Source organism: Taudactylus pleione, unplaced genomic scaffold, assembly GCF_031769625.1.
Source record: "Taudactylus pleione unplaced genomic scaffold, aTauple2 ptg000484l, whole genome shotgun sequence".
Taxonomy (NCBI): domain Eukaryota; kingdom Metazoa; phylum Chordata; class Amphibia; order Anura; family Myobatrachidae; genus Taudactylus; species Taudactylus pleione.
The window spans coordinates 1,631,795-1,657,769 of record NW_028284886.1 but is presented as its reverse complement, the minus strand read 5'-3'; positions in this window follow the sequence as shown (position 1 = coordinate 1,657,769).

The following is a 25,975-nucleotide window of genomic DNA, read 5'->3' as shown; positions in this document are numbered from 1 at the left end:
GTTATGTTTAGCACTTCTATTCTCCTACATGAATGTTATGTTTAGCACTTCTCTTCTCCTACATGAATGTTACCTTTAGCACTTCTTCTCTTCTCCTACTTGAATGTTATGTTTAGCACTTCTCTTCTCCTACATGCATGTTATGCTTATCACTTCTCTTCTCCTACATGAATGTTATGTTTAGTACTTCTCTTATCCTACATGAATGTTATGTTTAGCACTACTCTTCTCCTACATGCATGTTATGTTTATCACTTCTCTTCTCCTACATGAATGTTATGTTTAGCACTGCTTCTCTTCTCCTACATGAATGTTTTGTTGAGCACTTCTCTTCTCCTACATGAATGTTATGTTTAGCACTTCTCTTCTCCTACATGAATGTTATGTTTAGCACTGCTTCTCTTCTCCTACATGAATGTTAAGTTTAGCACTTCTCTTCTACTACATTAATGTTATGTTTAGCACTTCTCTTCTCCTACATGAATGTTATGTTTAGCACTTATTCTCTTCTCCTACATGAATGTTATGTTGAGCACTTCTATTCTCCTACATGAATGTTATGTTTAGCACTTCTCTTCTCCTACATAAATGTTATGTTTAGCACTTCTATTCTCTTACATGAATGTTATGTTTAGCACTTCTCTTCTCCTACATGAATGTTACCTTTAGCACTTCTTCTCTTCTCCTACATGAATGTTATGTTTAGCACTTCTCTTCTCCTACATGCATGTTATGTTTATCACTTCTCTTCTCCTACATGAATGTTATGTTTAGCACTTCTCTTCTCCTACATGAATGTTATGTTTAGCACTTCTCTTCTCCTACATGAATGTTATGTTTAGCACTTCTCTTCTCCTACATGAATGTTATGTTGAGCACTTCTCTTCTCCTACATGCATGTTATGTTTAGCACTTCTCTTCTCCTACATGAATGTTATGTTTAGCACTGCTTCTCTTCTCCTACATGAATGTTATGTTTAGCACTTCTCTTCTCCTACATGAATGTTATGTTCAGCACTTCTCTTCTCCTACATGAATGTCATGTTGAGCACTTCTCTTCTCCTACATGAATGTTATGTTTAGCACTTCTCTTCTCCTACATGAATGTTATGTTTAGCAATTCTCTTCTCCTACATGAATGTTATGTTTAGCACTTATTCTCTTCTCCTACATGAATGTTATGTTTAGCACTTCTATTCTCCTACATGAATGTTATGTTTAGCACTTCTCTTTTTCTACATGAATGTTATGTTTAGCACTTCTCTTCTCCTACATGAATGTTATGTTTAACACTTCTCTTCTCCTACATGAATGTTATGTTTAGCATTTCTCTTCTCCTACATAAATGTTATGTTTAGCACTTCTATTCTCCTACATGAATGTTATGTTTAGCACTTCTATTCTCCTACATGAATGTTACCTTTAGCACTTCTTCTCTTCTCCTACATGAATGTTATGTTTAGCACTTCTCTTCTCCTACATGCATGTTATGTTTATCACTTCTCTTCTCCTACATGAATGTTATGTTTAGTACTTCTCTTATCCTACATGAATGTTATGTTTAGCACTACTCTTCTCCTACATGCATGTTATGTTTATCACTTCTCTTCTCCTACATGAATGTTATGTTTAGCACTGCTTCTCTTCTCCTACATGACTGTTTTGTTGAGCACTTCTCTTCTCCTACATGAATGATATGTTTAGCACTTCTCTTCTCCTACATGAATGTTATGTTTAGCACTGCTTCTCTTCTCCTACATGAATGTTATGTTGAGCACTTCTCTTCTACTACATTAATGTTATGTTTAGCACTTCTCTTCTCCTATATGAATGTTATGTTTAGCACTTATTCTCTTCTCCTACATGAATGTTATGTTTAGCACTTCTATTCTCCTACATGAATGTTATGTTTAGAACTTCACTTCTCCAACATAAATGTTATGTTTAGCACTTCTATTCTCCTACATGAATTTTATGTTTAGCACTTCTCTTCTAATACATGAATGTTACCTTTAGCACTTCTTCTCTTCTCCTACATGAATGCTATGTTTAGCACTGCTTCTCTTCTCCTACATGAATGTTATGTTTAGCACTTCTCTTCTCCTACATGAATGTTATGTGTAGCACTTCTCTTCTCCTACATGAGTTATGTTTAGCACTTCTTCTCTTCTCCTACATGAATGTTATGTTTAGCACTTCTCTTCTCCTACATGAATGTTATATTGAGCACTTCTCTTCTCCTACATGCATGTTATGTTTAGCACTTCTCTTCTCCTACATGAATGTTATGTTTAGCACTGCTTCTCTTCTCCTACATGAATGTTATGTTTAGCACTTCTCTTCTCCTACATGAATGTTATGTTTAGCACTTCTCTTCTCCTACATGAATGTTATGTTGAGCACTTCTCTGCTCCTACATGAATGTTATGTTTAGCACTTCTCTTCTCCTACATGAATGTTATGTTTAGCACTTCTCTTCTCCTACATGAATGTTATGTTTAGCACTTCTCTTCTCCTACATGAATGTTATGTTTAGCACTTCTCTTCTTCTATATGAATCTTATGTTTAGCACTTCTCTTCTCCTACATGAATGTTATGTTTAGCACATATTCTCTTCTCCTACATGAATGTTATGTTTAGCACTTCTATTCTCCTACATGAATGTTATGTTTAGCACTTCTCTTTTTCTACATGAATGTTATGTTTAGCACTTCTCTTCTCCTACATGAATGTTATGTTTAACACTTCTCTTCTCCTACATGAATGTTGTATTTAGCACTTCTCTTCTCCTACATAAATGTTATGTTTAGCACTTCTATTCTCCTACATGAATGTTATGTTTAGCACTTCTCTTCTCCTACATGAATGTTACCTTTAGCACTTCTTCTCTTCTCCTACATGAATGTTATGTTTAGCACTTCTCTTCTCCTACATGCATGTTATGCTTATCACTTCTCTTCTCCTACATGAATGTTATGTTTAGTACTTCTCTTATCCTACATGAATGTTATGTTTAGCACTACTCTTCTCCTACATGCATGTTATGTTTATCACTTCTCTTCTCCTACATGAATGTTATGTTTAGCACTGCTTCTCTTCTCCTACATGAATGTTTTGTTGAGCACTTCTCTTCTCCTACATGAATGTTATGTTTAGCACTTCTCTTCTCCTACATGAATGTTATGTTTAGCACTGCTTCTCTTCTCCTACATGAATGTTAAGTTTAGCACTTCTCTTCTACTACATTAATGTTATGTTTAGCACTTCTCTTCTCCTACATGAATGTTATGTTGAGCACTTCTATTCTCCTACATGAATGTTATGTTTAGCACTTCTCTTCTCCTACATAAATGTTATGTTTAGCACTTCTATTCTCTTACATGAATGTTATGTTTAGCACTTCTCTTCTCCTACATGAATGTTACCTTTAGCACTTCTTCTCTTCTCCTACATGAATGTTATGTTTAGCACTTCTCTTCTCCTACATGCATGTTATGTTTATCACTTCTCTTCTCCTACATGAATGTTATGTTTAGCACTTCTCTTCTCCTACATGAATGTTATGTTTAGCACTTCTCTTCTCCTACATGAATGTTATGTTTAGCACTTCTCTTCTCCTACATGAATGTTATGTTGAGCACTTCTCTTCTCCTACATGCATGTTATGTTTAGCACTTCTCTTCTCCTACATGAATGTTATGTTTAGCACTGCTTCTCTTCTCCTACATGAATGTTATGTTTAGCACTTCTCTTCTCCTACATGAATGTTATGTTCAGCACTTCTCTTCTCCTACATGAATGTCATGTTGAGCACTTCTCTTCTCCTACATGAATGTTATGTTTAGCACTTCTCTTCTCCTACATGAATGTTATGTTTAGCACTTCTCTTCTCCTACATGAATGTTATGTTGAGCACTTCTCTTCTCCTACATGAATGTTATGTTTAGCACTTCTCTTCTTCTACATGAATCTTATGTTTAGCAATTCTCTTCTCCTACATGAATGTTATGTTTAGCACTTATTCTCTTCTCCTACATGAATGTTATGTTTAGCACTTCTATTCTCCTACATGAATGTTATGTTTAGCACTTCTCTTTTTCTACATGAATGTTATGTTTAGCACTTCTCTTCTCCTACATGAATGTTATGTTTAACACTTCTCTTCTCCTACATGAATGTTATGTTTAGCATTTCTCTTCTCCTACATAAATGTTATGTTTAGCACTTCTATTCTCCTACATGAATGTTATGTTTAGCACTTCTATTCTCCTACATGAATGTTACCTTTAGCACTTCTTCTCTTCTCCTACATGAATGTTATGTTTAGCACTTCTCTTCTCCTACATGCATGTTATGTTTATCACTTCTCTTCTCCTACATGAATGTTATGTTTAGTACTTCTCTTATCCTACATGAATGTTATGTTTAGCACTACTCTTCTCCTACATGCATGTTATGTTTATCACTTCTCTTCTCCTACATGAATGTTATGTTTAGCACTGCTTCTCTTCTCCTACATGACTGTTTTGTTGAGCACTTCTCTTCTCCTACATGAATGATATGTTTAGCACTTCTCTTCTCCTACATGAATGTTATGTTTAGCACTGCTTCTCTTCTCCTACATGAATGTTATGTTGAGCACTTCTCTTCTACTACATTAATGTTATGTTTAGCACTTCTCTTCTCCTATATGAATGTTATGTTTAGCACTTATTCTCTTCTCCTACATGAATGTTATGTTTAGCACTTCTATTCTCCTACATGAATGTTATGTTTAGAACTTCACTTCTCCAACATAAATGTTATGTTTAGCACTTCTATTCTCCTACATGAATTTTATGTTTAGCACTTCTCTTCTAATACATGAATGTTACCTTTAGCACTTCTTCTCTTCTCCTACATGAATGCTATGTTTAGCACTGCTTCTCTTCTCCTACATGAATGTTATGTTTAGCACTTCTCTTCTCCTACATGAATGTTATGTGTAGCACTTCTCTTCTCCTACATGAGTTATGTTTAGCACTTCTTCTCTTCTCCTACATGAATATTATGTGTAGCACTTCTCTTCTCCTACATGAATGTTATGTTTAGCACTTCTCTTCTACTACATGAATGTTATGTTTAGCACTTCTCTTCTCCTACATGAATGTTATATTTAGTACTTCTTCTCTTCTACATGAATGTTATGTTTAGCACTTCTCTTCTCCTACATGAATGTTATGTTTAGTACTTCTTCTCTTCTACATGAATGTTATGTTTAGCATTTCTGTTCTCCTACATGAATGTTATGTTTAGTACTTATTCTCTTCTACATGAATGTTATGTTTAGCACTTCTCTTCTCCTACATGAATGTTATGTTTCGTACTTCTTCTCTTCTATATGAATGTTATGTTTAGCACTTCTCTTCTACATGAATGTTATGTTTAGCATTTCTGTTCTCCTACATGAATGTTATGTTTAGTACTTATTCTCTTCTACATGAATGTTATGTTTAGCACTGCTTCTCCTCTACATGAATGATATGTTTAGCACTGCTTCTCTTCTACATGAATGTTATGTTTAGCACGGCTTCTCTTCTACATGAATGTAATGTTTAGCACTGCTTCTCTTCTATATGAATGTTATGTTTAGCACGGCTTCTCTTCCCACTGAATGTAATGTTTAGCACTGCTTCTCTTCTACATGCATGTTATGTTTAGCACTTCTCTTCTACATGAATGTTATGCTTAGCACTTCTCTTCTCCTACATGCATGTTATGTTTAGCACTTCTCTTCTACATGAATGTTATGTTTAGCACTTCTCTTCTACATGAATGTTATGTTTAGCACTTTTCTTCTACATGCATGTTATGTTTAGCACTTCTCTTCTACATGAATGTTATGCTTAGCACTTCTGTTCTACTACAAGAATGTAATGCTTTGCACTTCTCTTCTCCTACATGAATGTTATGTTTAGCACTTCTCTTCTCCTACATGAATGTTATGTTTAGCACTTCTCTTCTCCTACATGAATGTTATGTTTAGCACTTATTCTCTTCTCCTACATGAATGTTATGTTTAGCACTTCTATTTTCCTACATGAATGTTATGTTTAGCACTTCTCTTCTCCTACATAAATGTTATGTTTAGCACTTCTATTCTCCTACATGAATGTTACGTTTAGCACTTCTCTTCTCCTACATGAATGTTACCTTTAGCACTTCTTCTCTTCTCCTACATGAATGTTATGTTTAGCACTTCTCTTCTCCTACATGCATGTTATGTTTATCACTTCTCTTCTCCTACATGAATGTTATGTTTAGCACTTCTCTTCTCCTACATGATTGTTAAGTTTAGCACTTCTCTTCTCCTACATGCATGTTTATGTTTAGCACTGCTTCTCTTCTCCTACATGAATGTTTTGTTGAGCACTTCTCTTCTCCTACATGAATGTTATGTTTAGCACTGCTGCTCTGCTCCTACATGAATGTTATGTTTCGCACTTCTCTTCTCCTACATGCATGTTATGTTTATCACTTCTCCTCTCCTACATGAATGTTATGTTTAGTACTTCTCTTCTCCTACACGAATGTTATGTTTAGCACTACTCTTCTCCTACATGCATGTTATGTTTATCACTTCTCTTCTCCTACATGAATGTTATGTTTAGCACTGCTTCTCTTCTCCTACATGAATGTTTTGTTGAGCACTTCTCTTCTCCTACATGAATGTTATGTTTAGCACTTCGCTTCTCCTACATGAATGTTATGTTTAGCACTGCTTCTCTTCTCCTACATGAATGTTATGTTGAGCACTTCTCTTCTACTACATTAATGTTATGTTTAGCACTTCTCTTCTCCTACATGAATGTTATGTTTAGCACTTATTCTCTTCTCCTACATGAATGTTATGTTTAGCTCTTCTATTCTCCTACATGAATTTTATGTTTAGCACTTCTCTTCTCCGACATAAATGTTATGTTTAGCACTTCTATTCTCCTACATGAATGTTATGTTTAGCACTTCTCTTCTAATACATGAATGTTACCTTTAGCACTTCTTCTCTTCTCCTACATGAATGTTATGTTTAGCACTGCTTCTCTTCTCCTACATGAATGTTATGTTGAGCACTTCTCTTCTACTACATTAATGTTATGTTTAGCACTTCTCTTCTCCTACATGAATGTTATGTTTAGCACTTATTCTCTTCTCCTACATGAATGTTATGTTTAGCTCTTCTATTCTCCTACATGAATTTTATGTTTAGCACTTCTCTTCTCCGACATAAATGTTATGTTTAGCACTTCTATTCTCCTACATGAATGTTATGTTTAGCACTTCTCTTCTAATACATGAATGTTACCTTTAGCACTTCTTCTCTTCTCCTACATGAATGTTATGTTTTGCACTGCTTCTCTTCTCCTACATGAATGTTATGTTTAGCACTTCTATTCTCCTACATGAATGTTATGTTTAGCACTTCTCTTCTAATACATGAATGTTACTTTTAGCACTTCTTCTCTTCTCCTACATGAATGTTATGTTTAGCACTGCTTCTCTTCTCCTACATGAATGTTATGTGTAGCACTTCTCTTCTCCTACATGAGTTATGTTTAGCACTTCTTCTCTTCTCCTACATGAATATTATGTGAAGCACTTCTCTTCTCCTACATGAATGTTATGTTTAGCACTTCTCTTCTACTACATGAATGTTATGTTTAGCACTTCTTTTCTCCTACATGAATGTTATGTTTAGCACTGCTTCTCTTCTCCTACATGAATGTTATGTTGAGCACTTCTCTTCTACTACATTAATGTTATGTTTAGCACTTCTCTTCTCCTACATGAATGTTATGTTTAGCACTTATTCTCTTCTCCTACATGAATGTTATGTTTAGCTCTTCTATTCTCCTACATGAATTTTATGTTTAGCACTTCTCTTCTCCGACATAAATGTTATGTTTAGCACTTCTATTCTCCTACATGAATGTTATGTTTAGCACTTCTCTTCTAATACATGAATGTTACCTTTAGCACTTCTTCTCTTCTCCTACATGAATGTTATGTTTAGCACTGCTTCTCTTCTCCTACATGAATGTTATGTTTAGCACTTCTATTCTCCTACATGAATGTTATGTTTAGCACTTCTCTTCTAATACATGAATGTTACCTTTAGCACTTCTTCTCTTCTCCTACATGAATGTTATGTTTAGCACTGCTTCTCTTCTCCTACATGAATGTTATGTGTAGCACTTCTCTTCTCCTACATGAGTTATGTTTAGCACTTCTTCTCTTCTCCTACATGAATATTATGTGTAGCACTTCTCTTCTCCTACATGAATGTTATGTTTAGCACTTCTCTTCTACTACATGAATGTTATGTTTAGCACTTCTCTTCTCCTACATGAATGTTATATTTACTACTTCTTCTCTTCTACATGAATTTTATGTTTAGCACTTCGCTTCTCCTACATGAATGTTATGTTTAGTACTTCTTCTCTTCTACATGAATGTTATGTTTAGCATTTCTGTTCTCCTACATGAATGTTATGTTTAGTACTTATTCTCTTCTACATGGATGTTATGTTTTGCACTTCTCTTCTCCTACATGAAAGTTATGTTTAGTACTTCTTCTCTTCTATATGAATGTTATGTTTAGCACTTCTCTTCTACATGAATGTTATGTTTAGCATTTCTGTTCTCCTACATGAATGTTATGTTTAGCACTTATTCTCTTCTACATGAATGTTATGTTTAGCACTGCTTCTCTTCTACATGAATGTTATGTTTAGCACTGCTTCTCTTCTACATGAATGTTAAGCTTAGCACTTCTCTTCTCCTACATGCATGTTATGTTTAGCACTTCTCTTCTACATGAATGTTATGTTTAGCACTTTTTTTCTACATGAATGTTATGTTTTTCACTTTTCTTCTACATGCATGTTATGTTTAGCACTTTTCTTCTACATGCATGTTATGTTTAGCACTTCTCTTGTTCATGAATGTTATGCTTAGCACTTCTGTTCTACTACAAGAATGTAATGCTTTGCACTTCTCTTCTCCTATATGAATGTTATGTTTAGCACTTCTCGTCTACTACATGAATGTTATGTTTAGCACTTCTCTTCTCCTACATGAATGTTATGTTTAGCACTTATTCTCTTCTCCTACATGAATGTTATGTTGAGCACTTCTATTCTCCTACATGAATGTTATGTTTAGCACTTCTCTTCTCCTACATAAATGTTATGTTTAGCACTTCTATTCTCCTACATGAATGTTATGTTTAGCACTTCTCTTCTCCTACATGAATGTTACCTTTAGCACTTCTTCTCTTCTCCTACATGAATGTTATGTTTAGCACTTCTCTTCTCCTACATGCATGTTATGTTTATCACTTCTCTTCTCCTACATGAATGTTATGTTTAGCACTTCTCTTCTCCTACATGAATGTTATGTTTAGCACTTCTCTTCTCCTACATGAATGTTATGTTTAGCACTTCTCTTCTCCTACATGAATGTTATATTGAGCACTTCTCTTCTCCTACATGCATGTTATGTTTAGCACTTCTCTTCTCCTACATGAATGTTATGTTTAGCACTGCTTCTCTTCTCCTACATGAATGTTATGTTTAGCACTTCTCTTCTCCTACATGAATGTTATGTTTAGCACTTCTCTTCTCCTACATGAATGTTATGTTGAGCACTTCTCTGCTCCTACATGCATGTTATGTTTAGCACTTCTCTTCTCCTACATGAATGTTATGTTTAGCACTTCTCTTCTCCTACATGAATGTTATGTTTAGCACTTCTCTTCTCCTACATGAATGTTATGTTTAGCACTTCTCTTCTTCTATATGAATCTTATGTTTAGCACTTCTCTTCTCCTACATGAATGTTATGTTTAGCACATATTCTCTTCTCCTACATGAATGTTATGTTTAGCACTTCTATTCTCCTACATGAATGTTATGTTTAGCACTTCTCTTTTTCTACATGAATGTTATGTTTAGCACTTCTCTTCTCCTACATGAATGTTATGTTTAACACTTCTCTTCTCCTACATGAATGTTGTATTTAGCACTTCTCTTCTCCTACATAAATGTTATGTTTAGCACTTCTATTCTCCTACATGAATGTTATGTTTAGCACTTCTCTTCTCCTACATGAATGTTACCTTTAGCACTTCTTCTCTTCTCCTACATGAATGTTATGTTTAGCACTTCTCTTCTCCTACATGCATGTTATGCTTATCACTTCTCTTCTCCTACATGAATGTTATGTTTAGTACTTCTCTTATCCTACATGAATGTTATGTTTAGCACTACTCTTCTCCTACATGCATGTTATGTTTATCACTTCTCTTCTCCTACATGAATGTTATGTTTAGCACTGCTTCTCTTCTCCTACATGAATGTTTTGTTGAGCACTTCTCTTCTCCTACATGAATGTTATGTTTAGCACTTCTCTTCTCCTACATGAATGTTATGTTTAGCACTGCTTCTCTTCTCCTACATGAATGTTAAGTTTAGCACTTCTCTTCTACTACATTAATGTTATGTTTAGCACTTCTCTTCTCCTACATGAATGTTATGTTTAGCACTTATTCTCTTCTCCTACATGAATGTTATGTTGAGCACTTCTATTCTCCTACATGAATGTTATGTTTAGCACTTCTCTTCTCCTACATAAATGTTATGTTTAGCACTTCTATTCTCTTACATGAATGTTATGTTTAGCACTTCTCTTCTCCTACATGAATGTTACCTTTAGCACTTCTTCTCTTCTCCTACATGAATGTTATGTTTAGCACTTCTCTTCTCCTACATGCATGTTATGTTTATCACTTCTCTTCTCCTACATGAATGTTATGTTTAGCACTTCTCTTCTCCTACATGAATGTTATGTTTAGCACTTCTCTTCTCCTACATGAATGTTATGTTTAGCACTTCTCTTCTCCTACATGAATGTTATGTTGAGCACTTCTCTTCTCCTACATGCATGTTATGTTTAGCACTTCTCTTCTCCTACATGAATGTTATGTTTAGCACTGCTTCTCTTCTCCTACATGAATGTTATGTTTAGCACTTCTCTTCTCCTACATGAATGTTATGTTCAGCACTTCTCTTCTCCTACATGAATGTCATGTTGAGCACTTCTCTTCTCCTACATGAATGTTATGTTTAGCACTTCTCTTCTCCTACATGAATGTTATGTTTAGCACTTCTCATCTCCTACATGAATGTTATGTTGAGCACTTCTCTTCTCCTACATGAATGTTATGTTTAGCACTTCTCTTCTTCTACATGAATCTTATGTTTAGCACTTCTCTTCTCCTACATGAATGTTATGTTTAGCACTTATTCTCTTCTCCTACATGAATGTTATGTTTAGCACTTCTATTCTCCTACATGAATGTTATGTTTAGCACTTCTCTTTTTCTACATGAATGTTATGTTTAGCACTTCTCTTCTCCTACATAAATGTTATGTTTAACACTTCTCTTCTCCTACATGAATGTTATGTTTAGCATTTCTCTTCTCCTACATAAATGTTATGTTTAGCACTTCTATTCTCCTACATGAATGTTATGTTTAGCACTTCTATTCTCCTACATGAATGTTACCTTTAGCACTTCTTCTCTTCTCCTACATGAATGTTATGTTTAGCACTTCTCTTCTCCTACATGCATGTTATGTTTATCACTTCTCTTCTCCTACATGAATGTTATGTTTAGTACTTCTCTTATCCTACATGAATGTTATGTTTAGCACTACTCTTCTCCTACATGCATGTTATGTTTATCACTTCTCTTCTCCTACATGAATGTTATGTTTAGCACTGCTTCTCTTCTCCTACATGACTGTTTTGTTGAGCACTTCTCTTCTCCTACATGAATGTTATGTTTAGCACTTCTCTTCTCCTACATGAATGTTATGTTTAGCACTGCTTCTCTTCTCCTACATGAATGTTATGTTGAGCACTTCTCTTCTACTACATTAATGTTATGTTTAGCACTTCTCTTCTCCTATATGAATGTTATGTTTAGCACTTATTCTCTTCTCCTACATGAATGTTATGTTTAGCACTTCTATTCTCCTACATGAATGTTATGTTTAGAACTTCACTTCTCCAACATAAATGTTATGTTTAGCACTTCTATTCTCCTACATGAATGTTATGTTTAGCACTTCTCTTCTAATACATGAATGTTACCTTTAGCACTTCTTCTCTTCTCCTACATGAATGCTATGTTTAGCACTGCTTCTCTTCTCCTACATGAATGTTATGTTTAGCAATTCTCTTCTCCTACATGAATGTTATGTGTAGCACTTCTCTTCTCCTACATGAGTTATGTTTAGCACTCCTTCTCTTCTCCTACATGAATATTATGTGTAGCACTTCTCTTCTCCTACATGAATGTTATGTTTAGCACTTCTCTTCTACTACATGAATGTTATGTTTAGCACTTCTCTTCTCCTACATGAATGTTATATTTAGTACTTCTTCTCTTCTACATGAATGTTATGTTTAGCACTTCTCTTCTCCTACATGAATGTTATGTTTAGTACTTCTTCTCTTCTACATGAATGTTATGTTTAGCATTTCTGTTCTCCTACATGAATGTTATGTTTAGTACTTATTCTCTTCTACATGAATGTTATGTTTAGCACTTCTCTTCTCCTACATGAATGTTATGTTTCGTACTTCTTCTCTTCTATATGAATGTTATGTTTAGCACTTCTCTTCTACATGAATGTTATGTTTAGCATTTCTGTTCTCCTACATGAATGTTATGTTTAGTACTTATTCTCTTCTACATGAATGTTATGTTTAGCACTGCTTCTCCTCTACATGAATGATATGTTTAGCACTGCTTCTCTTCTACATGAATGTTATGTTTAGCACGGCTTCTCTTCTACATGAATGTAATGTTTAGCACTGCTTCTCTTCTATATGAATGTTATGTTTAGCACGGCTTCTCTTCCCACTGAATGTAATGTTTAGCACTGCTTCTCTTCTACATGCATGTTATGTTTAGCACTTCTCTTCTACATGAATGTTATGCTTAGCACTTCTCTTCTCCTACATGCATGTTATGTTTAGCACTTCTCTTCTACATGAATGTTATGTTTAGCACTTCTCTTCTACATGAATGTTATGTTTAGCACTTTTCTTCTACATGCATGTTATGTTTAGCACTTCTCTTCTACATGAATGTTATGCTTAGCACTTCTGTTCTACTACAAGAATGTAATGCTTTGCACTTCTCTTCTCCTACATGAATGTTATGTTTAGCACTTCTCTTCTCCTACATGAATGTTATGTTTAGCACTTCTCTTCTCCTACATGAATGTTATGTTTAGCACTTATTCTCTTCTCCTACATGAATGTTATGTTTAGCACTTCTATTCTCCTACATGAATGTTATGTTTAGCACTTCTCTTCTCCTACATAAATGTTATGTTTAGCACTTCTATTCTCCTACATGAATGTTACGTTTAGCACTTCTCTTCTCCTACATGAATGTTACCTTTAGCACTTCTTCTCTTCTCCTACATGAATGTTATGTTTAGCACTTCTCTTCTCCTACATGCATGTTATGTTTATCACTTCTCTTCTCCTACATGAATGTTATGTTTAGCACTTCTCTTCTCCTACATGATTGTTAAGTTTAGCACTTCTCTTCTCCTACATGCATGTTTATGTTTAGCACTGCTTCTCTTCTCCTACATGAATGTTTTGTTGAGCACTTCTCTTCTCCTACATGAATGTTATGTTTAGCACTGCTGCTCTGCTCCTACATGAATGTTATGTTTCGCACTTCTCTTCTCCTACATGCATGTTATGTTTATCACTTCTCCTCTCCTACATGAATGTTATGTTTAGTACTTCTCTTCTCCTACACGAATGTTATGTTTAGCACTACTCTTCTCCTACATGCATGTTATGTTTATCACTTCTCTTCTCCTACATGAATGTTATGTTTAGCACTGCTTCTCTTCTCCTACATGAATGTTTTGTTGAGCACTTCTCTTCTCCTACATGAATGTTATGTTTAGCACTTCGCTTCTCCTACATGAATGTTATGTTTAGCACTGCTTCTCTTCTCCTACATGAATGTTATGTTGAGCACTTCTCTTCTACTACATTAATGTTATGTTTAGCACTTCTCTTCTCCTACATGAATGTTATGTTTAGCACTTATTCTCTTCTCCTACATGAATGTTATGTTTAGCTCTTCTATTCTCCTACATGAATTTTATGTTTAGCACTTCTCTTCTCCGACATAAATGTTTTGTTTAGCACTTCTATTCTCCTACATGAATGTTATGTTTAGCACTTCTCTTCTAATACATGAATGTTACCTTTAGCACTTCTTTTCTTCTCCTACATGAATGTTATGTTTTGCACTGCTTCTCTTCTCCTACATGAATGTTATGTTTAGCACTTCTATTCTCCTACATGAATGTTATGTTTAGCACTTCTCTTCTAATACATGAATGTTACTTTTAGCACTTCTTCTCTTCTCCTACATGAATGTTATGTTTAGCACTGCTTCTCTTCTCCTACATGAATGTTATGTGTAGCACTTCTCTTCTCCTACATGAGTTATGTTTAGCACTTCTTCTCTTCTCCTACATGAATATTATGTGTAGCACTTCTCTCCTCCTACATGAATGTTATGTTTAGCACTTCTCTTCTACTACATGAATGTTATGTTTAGCACTTCTTTTCTCCTACATGAATGTTATATTTACTACTTCTTCTCTTCTACATGAATGTTATGTTTAGCACTTCGCTTCTCCTACATGAATGTTATGTTTAGTACTTCTTCTCTTCTACATGAATGTTATGTTTAGCATTTCTGTTCTCCTACATGAATGTTATGTTTAGTACTTATTCTCTTCTACATGAATGTTATGTTTAGCACTTCTCTTCTCCTACATGAATGTTATGCTTAGTAATTCTTCTCTTCTATATGAATGTTATGTTTAGCACTTCTCTTCTACATGAATGTTATGTTTAGCATTTCTGTTCTCCTACATGAATGTTATGTTTAGTACTTATTCTCTTCTACATGAATGTTATGTTTAGCACTGCTTCTCTTCTACATGAATGTTATGTTAAGCACTGCTTCTCTTCTACATGAATGTTATGCTTAGCACTTCTCTTCTCCTACATGCATGTTATGTTTAGCACTTCTCTACTACATGAATGTTATGTTTAGCACTTTTCTTCTACATGAATGTTATGTTTTTCACTTTTCTTCTACATGCATGTTATGTTTAGCACTTTTCTTCTACATGCATGTTATGTTTAGCTCTTCTCTTGTTCATGAATGTTATGCTTAGCACTTCTGTTCTACTACAAGAATGTAATGCTTTGCACTTCTCTTCTCCTACATGAATGTTATGTTTAGCACTTCTCTTCTACTACATGAATGTTATGTTTAGCACTTCTCTTCTCCTACATGAATGTTATGTTTAGCATTTATTCTCTTCTCCTACATGAATGTTATGTTGAGCACTTCTATTCTCCTACATGAATGTTATGTTTAGCACTTCTCTTCTCCTACATAAATGTTATGTTTAGCACTTCTATTCTCCTACATGAATGTTATGTTTAGCACTTCTCTTCTCCTACATGAATGTTACCTTTAGCACTTCTTCTCTTCTCCTACATGAATGTTATGTTTAGCACTTCTCTTCTCCTACATGCATGTTATGTTTATCACTTCTCTTCTCCTACATGAATGTTATGTTTAGCACTTCTCTTCTCCTACATGAATGTTATGTTTAGCACTTCTCTTCTCCTACATGAATGTTATGTTTAGCACTTCTCTTCTCCTACATGAATGTTATGTTGAGCACTTCTCTTCTCCTACATGCATGTTATGTTTAGCACTTCTCTTCTCCTACATGAATGTTATGTTTATCACTGCTTCTCTTCTCCTACATGAATGTTATGTTTAGCACTTCTCTTCTCCTACATGAATGTTATGTTTAGCACTTCTCTTCTCCTACATGATTGTTAAGTTTAGCACTTCTCTTCTCCTACATGCATGTTTATGTTTAGCACTGCTTCTCTTCTCCTACATGAATGTTTTGTTGAGCACTTCTCTTCTCCTACATGAATGTTATGTTTAGCACTGCTGCTCTGCTCCTACATGAATGTTATGTTTCGCACTTCTCTTCTCCTACATGCATGTTATGTTTATCACTTCTCCTCTCCTACATGAATGTTATGTTTAGTACTTCTCTTCTCCTACACGAATGTTATGTTTAGCACTACTCTTCTCCTACATGCATGTTATGTTTATCACTTCTCTTCTCCTACATGAATGTTATGTTTAGCACTGCTTCTCTTCTCCTACATGAATGTTTTGTTGAGCACTTCTCTTCTCCTACATGAATGTTATGTTTAGCACTTCTCTTCTACTACATTAATGTTATGTTTAGCACTTCTCTTCTCCTACATGAATGTTATGTTTAGCACTTATTCTCTTCTCCTACATGAATGTTATGTTTAGCTCTTCTATTCTCCTACATGAATTTTATGTTTAGCACTTCTCTTCTCCGACATAAATGTTATGTTTAGCACTTCTATTCTCCTACATGAATGTTATGTTTAGCACTTCTCTTCTAATACATGAATGTTACCTTTAGCACTTCTTCTCTTCTCCTACATGAATGTTATGTTTTGCACTGCTTCTCTTCTCCTACATGAATGTTATGTTTAGCACTTCTATTCTCCTACATGAATGTTATGTTTAGCACTTCTCTTCTAATACATGAATGTTACTTTTAGCACTTCTTCTCTTCTCCTACATGAATGTTATGTTTAGCACTGCTTCTCTTCTCCTACATGAATGTTATGTGTAGCACTTCTCTTCTCCTACATGAGTTATGTTTAGCACTTCTTCTCTTCTCCTACATGAATATTATGTGTAGCACTTCTCTTCTCCTACATGAATGTTATGTTTAGCACTTCTCTTCTACTACATGAATGTTATGTTTAGCACTTCTTTTCTCCTACATGAATGTTATGTTTAGCACTGCTTCTCTTCTCCTACATGAATGTTATGTTGAGCACTTCTCTTCTACTACATTAATGTTATGTTTAGCACTTCTCTTCTCCTACATGAATGTTATGTTTAGCACTTATTCTCTTCTCCTACATGAATGTTATGTTTAGCTCTTCTATTCTCCTACATGAATTTTATGTTTAGCACTTCTCTTCTCCGACATAAATGTTATGTTTAGCACTTCTATTCTCCTACATGAATGTTATGTTTAGCACTTCTCTTCTAATACATGAATGTTACCTTTAGCACTTCTTCTCTTCTCCTACATGAATGTTATGTTTAGCACTGCTTCTCTTCTCCTACATGAATGTTATGTTTAGCACTTCTATTCTCCTACATGAATGTTATGTTTAGCACTTCTCTTCTAATACATGAATGTTACCTTTAGCACTTCTTCTCTTCTCCTACATGAATGTTATGTTTAGCACTGCTTCTCTTCTCCTACATGAATGTTATGTGTAGCACTTCTCTTCTCCTACATGAGTTATGTTTAGCACTTCTCTTCTCCTACATGAATATTATGTGTAGCACTTCTCTTCTCCTACATGAATGTTATGTTTAGCACTTCTCTTCTACTACATGAATGTTATGTTTAGCACTTCTCTTCTCCTACATGAATGTTATATTTACTACTTCTTCTCTTCTACATGAATTTTATGTTTAGCACTTCGCTTCTCCTACATGAATGTTATGTTTAGTACTTCTTCTCTTCTACATGAATGTTATGTTTAGCATTTCTGTTCTCCTACATGAATGTTATGTTTAGTACTTATTCTCTTCTACATGGATGTTATGTTTTGCACTTCTCTTCTCCTACATGAAAGTTATGTTTAGTACTTCTTCTCTTCTATATGAATGTTATGTTTAGCACTTCTCTTCTACATGAATGTTATGTTTAGCATTTCTGTTCTCCTACATGAATGTTATGTTTAGCACTTATTCTCTTCTACATGAATGTTATGTTTAGCACTGCTTCTCTTCTACATGAATGTTATGTTTAGCACTGCTTCTCTTCTACATGAATGTTAAGCTTAGCACTTCTCTTCTCCTACATGCATGTTATGTTTAGCACTTCTCTTCTACATGAATGTTATGTTTAGCACTTTTTTTCTACATGAATGTTATGTTTTTCACTTTTCTTCTACATGCATGTTATGTTTAGCACTTTTCTTCTACATGCATGTTATGTTTAGCACTTCTCTTGTTCATGAATGTTATGCTTAGCACTTCTGTTCTACTACAAGAATGTAATGCTTTGCACTTCTCTTCTCCTATATGAATGTTATGTTTAGCACTTCTCGTCTACTACATGAATGTTATGTTTAGCACTTCTCTTCTCCTACATGAATGTTATGTTTAGCACTTATTCTCTTCTCCTACATGAATGTTATGTTGAGCACTTCTATTCTCCTACATGAATGTTATGTTTAGCACTTCTCTTCTCCTACATAAATGTTATGTTTAGCACTTCTATTCTCCTACATGAATGTTATGTTTAGCACTTCTCTTCTCCTACATGAATGTTACCTTTAGCACTTCTTCTCTTCTCCTACATGAATGTTATGTTTAGCACTTCTCTTCTCCTACATGCATGTTATGTTTATCACTTCTCTTCTCCTACATGAATGTTATGTTTAGCACTTCTCTTCTCCTACATGAATGTTATGTTTAGCACTTCTCTTCTCCTACATGAATGTTATGTTTAGCACTTCTCTTCTCCTACATGAATGTTATATTGAGCACTTCTCTTCTCCTACATGCATGTTATGTTTAGCACTTCTCTTCTCCTACATGAATGTTATGTTTAGCACTGCTTCTCTTCTCCTACATGAATGTTATGTTTAGCACTTCTCTTCTCCTACATGAATGTTATGTTTAGCACTTCTCTTCTCCTACATGAATGTTATGTTGAGCACTTCTCTGCTCCTACATGCATGTTATGTTTAGCACTTCTCTTCTCCTACATGAATGTTATGTTTAGCACTTCTCTTCTCCTACATGAATGTTATGTTTAGCACTTCTCTTCTCCTACATGAATGTTATGTTTAGCACTTCTCTTCTTCTATATGAATCTTATGTTTAGCACTTCTCTTCTCCTACATGAATGTTATGTTTAGCACATATTCTCTTCTCCTACATGAATGTTATGTTTAGCACTTCTATTCTCCTACATGAATGTTATGTTTAGCACTTCTCTTTTTCTACATGAATGTTATGTTTAGCACTTCTCTTCTCCTACATGAATGTTATGTTTAACACTTCTCTTCTCCTACATGAATGTTGTATTTAGCACTTCTCTTCTCCTACATAAATGTTATGTTTAGCACTTCTATTCTCCTACATGAATGTTATGTTTAGCATTTCTCTTCTCCTACATGAATGTTACCTTTAGCACTTCTTCTCTTCTCCTACATGAATGTTATGTTTAGCACTTCTCTTCTCCTACATGCATGTTATGCTTATCACTTCTCTTCTCCTACATGAATGTTATGTTTAGTACTTCTCTTATCCTACATGAATGTTATGTTTAGCACTACTCTTCTCCTACATGCATGTTATGTTTATCACTTCTCTTCTCCTACATGAATGTTATGTTTAGCACTGCTTCTCTTCTCCTACATGAATGTTTTGTTGAGCACTTCTCTTCTCCTACATGAATGTTATGTTTAGCACTTCTCTTCTCCTACATGAATGTTATGTTTAGCACTGCTTCTCTTCTCCTACATGAATGTTAAGTTTAGCACTTCTCTTCTACTACATTAATGTTATGTTTAGCACTTCTCTTCTCCTACATGAATGTTATGTTTAGCACTTATTCTCTTCTCCTACATGAATGTTATGTTGAGCACTTCTATTCTCCTACATGAATGTTATGTTTAGCACTTCTCTTCTCCTACATAAATGTTATGTTTAGCACTTCTATTCTCTTACATGAATGTTATGTTTAGCACTTCTCTTCTCCTACATGAATGTTACCTTTAGCACTTCTTCTCTTCTCCTACATGAATGTTATGTTTAGCACTTCTCTTCTCCTACATGCATGTTATGTTTATCACTTCTCTTCTCCTACATGAATGTTATGTTTAGCACTTCTCTTCTCCTACATGAATGTTATGTTTAGCACTTCTCTTCTCCTACATGAATGTTATGTTTAGCACTTCTCTTCTCCTACATGAATGTTATGTTGAGCACTTCTCTTCTCCTACATGCATGTTATGTTTAGCACTTCTCTTCTCCTACATGAATGTTATGTTTAGCACTGCTTCTCTTCTCCTACATGAATGTTATGTTTAGCACTTCTCTTCTCCTACATGAATGTTATGTTCAGCACTTCTCTTCTCCTACATGAATGTCATGTTGAGCACTTCTCTTCTCCTACATGAATGTTATGTTTAGCACTTCTCTTCTCCTACATGAATGTTATGTTTAGCACTTCTCATCTCCTACATGAATGTTATGTTGAGCACTTCTCTTCTCCTACATGAATGTTATGTTTAGCACTTCTCTTCTTCTACATGAATCTTATGTTTAGCACTTCTCTTCTCCTACATGAATGTTATGTTTAGCACTTATTCTCTTCTCCTACATGAATGTTATGTTTAGCACTTCTATTCTCCTACATGAATGTTATGTTTAGCACTTCTCTTTTTCTACATGAATGTTATGTTTAGCACTTCTCTTCTCCTACATGAATGTTATGTTTAACACTTCTCTTCTCCTACATGAATGTTATGTTTAGCATTTCTCTTCTCCTACATAAATGTTATGTTTAGCACTTCTATTCTCCTACATGAATGTTATGTTTAGCACTTCTATTCTCCTACATGAATGTTACCTTTAGCACTTCTTCTCTTCTCCTACATGAATGTTATGTTTAGCACTTCTCTTCTCCTACATGCATGTTATGTTTATCACTTCTCTTCTCCTACATGAATGTTATGTTTAGTACTTCTCTTATCCTACATGAATGTTATGTTTAGCACTACTCTTCTCCTACATGCATGTTATGTTTATCACTTCTCTTCTCCTACATGAATGTTATGTTTAGCACTGCTTCTCTTCTCCTACATGACTGTTTTGTTGAGCACTTCTCTTCTCCTACATGAATGTTATGTTTAGCACTTCTCTTCTCCTACATGAATGTTATGTTTAGCACTGCTTCTCTTCTCCTACATGAATGTTATGTTGAGCACTTCTCTTCTACTACATTAATGTTATGTTTAGCACTTCTCTTCTCCTATATGAATGTTATGTTTAGCACTTATTCTCTTCTCCTACATGAATGTTATGTTTAGCACTTCTATTCTCCTACATGAATGTTATGTTTAGAACTTCACTTCTCCAACATAAATGTTATGTTTAGCACTTCTATTCTCCTACATGAATGTTATGTTTAGCACTTCTCTTCTAATACATGAATGTTACCTTTAGCACTTCTTCTCTTCTCCTACATGAATGCTATGTTTAGCACTGCTTCTCTTCTCCTACATGAATGTTATGTTTAGCACTTCTCTTCTCCTACATGAATGTTATGTGTAGCACTTCTCTTCTCCTACATGAGTTATGTTTAGCACTCCTTCTCTTCTCCTACATGAATATTATGTGTAGCACTTCTCTTCTCCTACATGAATGTTATGTTTAGCACTTCTCTTCTACTACATGAATGTTATGTTTAGCACTTCTCTTCTCCTACATGAATGTTATATTTAGTACTTCTTCTCTTCTACATGAATGTTATGTTTAGCACTTCTCTTCTCCTACATGAATGTTATGTTTAGTACTTCTTCTCTTCTACATGAATGTTATGTTTAGCATTTCTGTTCTCCTACATGAATGTTATGTTTAGTACTTATTCTCTTCTACATGAATGTTTTGTTTAGCACTTCTCTTCTCCTACATGAATGTTATGTTTCGTACTTCTTCTCTTCTATATGAATGTTATGTTTAGCACTTCTCTTCTACATGAATGTTATGTTTAGCATTTCTGTTCTCCTACATGAATGTTATGTTTAGTACTTATTCTCTTCTACATGAATGTTATGTTTAGCACTGCTTCTCCTCTACATGAATGATATGTTTAGCACTGCTTCTCTTCTACATGAATGTTATGTTTAGCACGGCTTCTCTTCTACATGAATGTAATGTTTAGCACTGCTTCTCTTCTATATGAATGTTATGTTTAGCACGGCTTCTCTTCCCACTGAATGTAATGTTTAGCACTGCTTCTCTTCTACATGCATGTTATGTTTAGCACTTCTCTTCTACATGAATGTTATGCTTAGCACTTCTCTTCTCCTACATGCATGTTATGTTTAGCACTTCTCTTCTACATGAATGTTATGTTTAGCACTTCTCTTCTACATGAATGTTATGTTTAGCACTTTTCTTCTACATGCATGTTATGTTTAGCACTTCTCTTCTACATGAATGTTATGCTTAGCACTTCTGTTCTACTACAAGAATGTAATGCTTTGCACTTCTCTTCTCCTACATGAATGTTATGTTTAGCACTTCTCTTCTCCTACATGAATGTTATGTTTAGCACTTCTCTTCTCCTACATGAATGTTATGTTTAGCACTTATTCTCTTCTCCTACATGAATGTTATGTTTAGCACTTCTATTCTCCTACATGAATGTTATGTTTAGCACTTCTCTTCTCCTACATAAATGTTATGTTTAGCACTTCTATTCTCCTACATGAATGTTACGTTTAGCACTTCTCTTCTCCTACATGAATGTTACCTTTAGCACTTCTTCTCTTCTCCTACATGAATGTTATGTTTAGCACTTCTCTTCTCCTACATGCATGTTATGTTTATCACTTCTCTTCTCCTACATGAATGTTATGTTTAGCACTTCTCTTCTCCTACATGATTGTTAAGTTTAGCACTTCTCTTCTCCTACATGCATGTTTATGTTTAGCACTGCTTCTCTTCTCCTACATGAATGTTTTGTTGAGCACTTCTCTTCTCCTACATGAATGTTATGTTTAGCACTGCTGCTCTGCTCCTACATGAATGTTATGTTTCGCACTTCTCTTCTCCTACATGCATGTTATGTTTATCACTTCTCCTCTCCTACATGAATGTTATGTTTAGTACTTCTCTTCTCCTACACGAATGTTATGTTTAGCACTACTCTTCTCCTACATGCATGTTATGTTTATCACTTCTCTTCTCCTACATGAATGTTATGTTTAGCACTGCTTCTCTTCTCCTACATGAATGTTTTGTTGAGCACTTCTCTTCTCCTACATGAATGTTATGTTTAGCACTTCGCTTCTCCTACATGAATGTTATGTTTAGCACTGCTTCTCTTCTCCTACATGAATGTTATGTTGAGCACTTCTCTTCTACTACATTAATGTTATGTTTAGCACTTCTCTTCTCCTACATGAATGTTATGTTTAGCACTTATTCTCTTCTCCTACATGAATGTTATGTTTAGCTCTTCTATTCTCCTACATGAATTTTATGTTTAGCACTTCTCTTCTCCGACATAAATGTTTTGTTTAGCACTTCTATTCTCCTACATGAATGTTATGTTTAGCACTTCTCTTCTAATACATGAATGTTACCTTTAGCACTTCTTTTCTTCTCCTACATGAATGTTATGTTTTGCACTGCTTCTCTTCTCCTACATGAATGTTATGTTTAGCACTTCTATTCTCCTACATGAATGTTATGTTTAGCACTTCTCTTCTAATACATGAATGTTACTTTTAGCACTTCTTCTCTTCTCCTACATGAATGTTATGTTTAGCACTGCTTCTCTTCTCCTACATGAATGTTATGTGTAGCACTTCTCTTCTCCTACATGAGTTATGTTTAGCACTTCTTCTCTTCTCCTACATGAATATTATGTGTAGCACTTCTCTCCTCCTACATGAATGTTATGTTTAGCACTTCTCTTCTACTACATGAATGTTATGTTTAGCACTTCTTTTCTCCTACATGAATGTTATATTTACTACTTCTTCTCTTCTACATGAATGTTATGTTTAGCACTTCGCTTCTCCTACATGAATGTTATGTTTAGTACTTCTTCTCTTCTACATGAATGTTATGTTTAGCATTTCTGTTCTCCTACATGAATGTTATGTTTAGTACTTATTCTCTTCTACATGAATGTTATGTTTAGCACTTCTCTTCTCCTACATGAATGTTATGCTTAGTAATTCTTCTCTTCTATATGAATGTTATGTTTAGCACTTCTCTTCTACATGAATGTTATGTTTAGCATTTCTGTTCTCCTACATGAATGTTATGTTTAGTACTTATTCTCTTCTACATGAATGTTATGTTTAGCACTGCTTCTCTTCTACATGAATGTTATGTTTAGCACTGCTTCTCTTCTACATGAATGTTATGCTTAGCACTTCTCTTCTCCTACATGCATGTTATGTTTAGCACTTCTCTACTACATGAATGTTATGTTTAGCACTTTTCTTCTACATGAATGTTATGTTTTTCACTTTTCTTCTACATGCATGTTATGTTTAGCACTTTTCTTCTACATGCATGTTATGTTTAGCTCTTCTCTTGTTCATGAATGTTATGCTTAGCACTTCTGTTCTACTACAAGAATGTAATGCTTTGCACTTCTCTTCTCCTACATGAATGTTATGTTTAGCACTTCTCTTCTACTACATGAATGTTATGTTTAGCACTTCTCTTCTCCTACATGAATGTTATGTTTAGCACTTATTCTCTTCTCCTACATGAATGTTATGTTGAGCACTTCTATTCTCCTACATGAATGTTATGTTTAGCACTTCTCTTCTCCTACATAAATGTTATGTTTAGCACTTCTATTCTCCTACATGAATGTTATGTTTAGCACTTCTCTTCTCCTACATGAATGTTACCTTTAGCACTTCTTCTCTTCTCCTACATGAATGTTATGTTTAGCACTTCTCTTCTCCTACATGCATGTTATGTTTATCACTTCTCTTCTCCTACATGAATGTTATGTTTAGCACTTCTCTTCTCCTACATGAATGTTATGTTTAGCACTTCTCTTCTCCTACATGAATGTTATGTTTAGCACTTCTCTTCTCCTACATGAATGTTATGTTGAGCACTTCTCTTCTCCTACATGCATGTTATGTTTAGCACTTCTCTTCTCCTACATGAATGTTATGTTTATCACTGCTTCTCTTCTCCTACATGAATGTTATGTTTAGCACTTCTCTTCTCCTACATGAATGTTATGTTTAGCACTTCTCTTCTCCTACATGATTGTTAAGTTTAGCACTTCTCTTCTCCTACATGCATGTTTATGTTTAGCACTGCTTCTCTTGTCCTACATGAATGTTTTGTTGAGCACTTCTCTTCTCCTACATGAATGTTATGTTTAGCACTGCTGCTCTGCTCCTACATGAATGTTATGTTTCGCACTTCTCTTCTCCTACATGCATGTTATGTTTATCACTTCTCCTCTCCTACATGAATGTTATGTTTAGTACTTCTCTTCTCCTACACGAATGTTATGTTTAGCACTACTCTTCTCCTACATGCATGTTATGTTTATCACTTCTCTTCTCCTACATGAATGTTATGTTTAGCACTGCTTCTCTTCTCCTACATGAATGTTTTGTTGAGCACTTCTCTTCTCCTACATGAATGTTATGTTTAGCACTTCGCTTCTCCTACATGAATGTTATGTTTAGCACTGCTTCTCTTCTCCTACATGAATGTTATGTTGAGCACTTCTCTTCTACTACATTAATGTTATGTTTAGCACTTCTCTTCTCCTACATGAATGTTATGTTTAGCACTTATTCTCTTCTCCTACATGAATGTTATGTTTAGCTCTTCTATTCTCCTACATGAATTTTATGTTTAGCACTTCTCTTCTCCGACATAAATGTTATGTTTAGCACTTCTATTCTCCTACATGAATG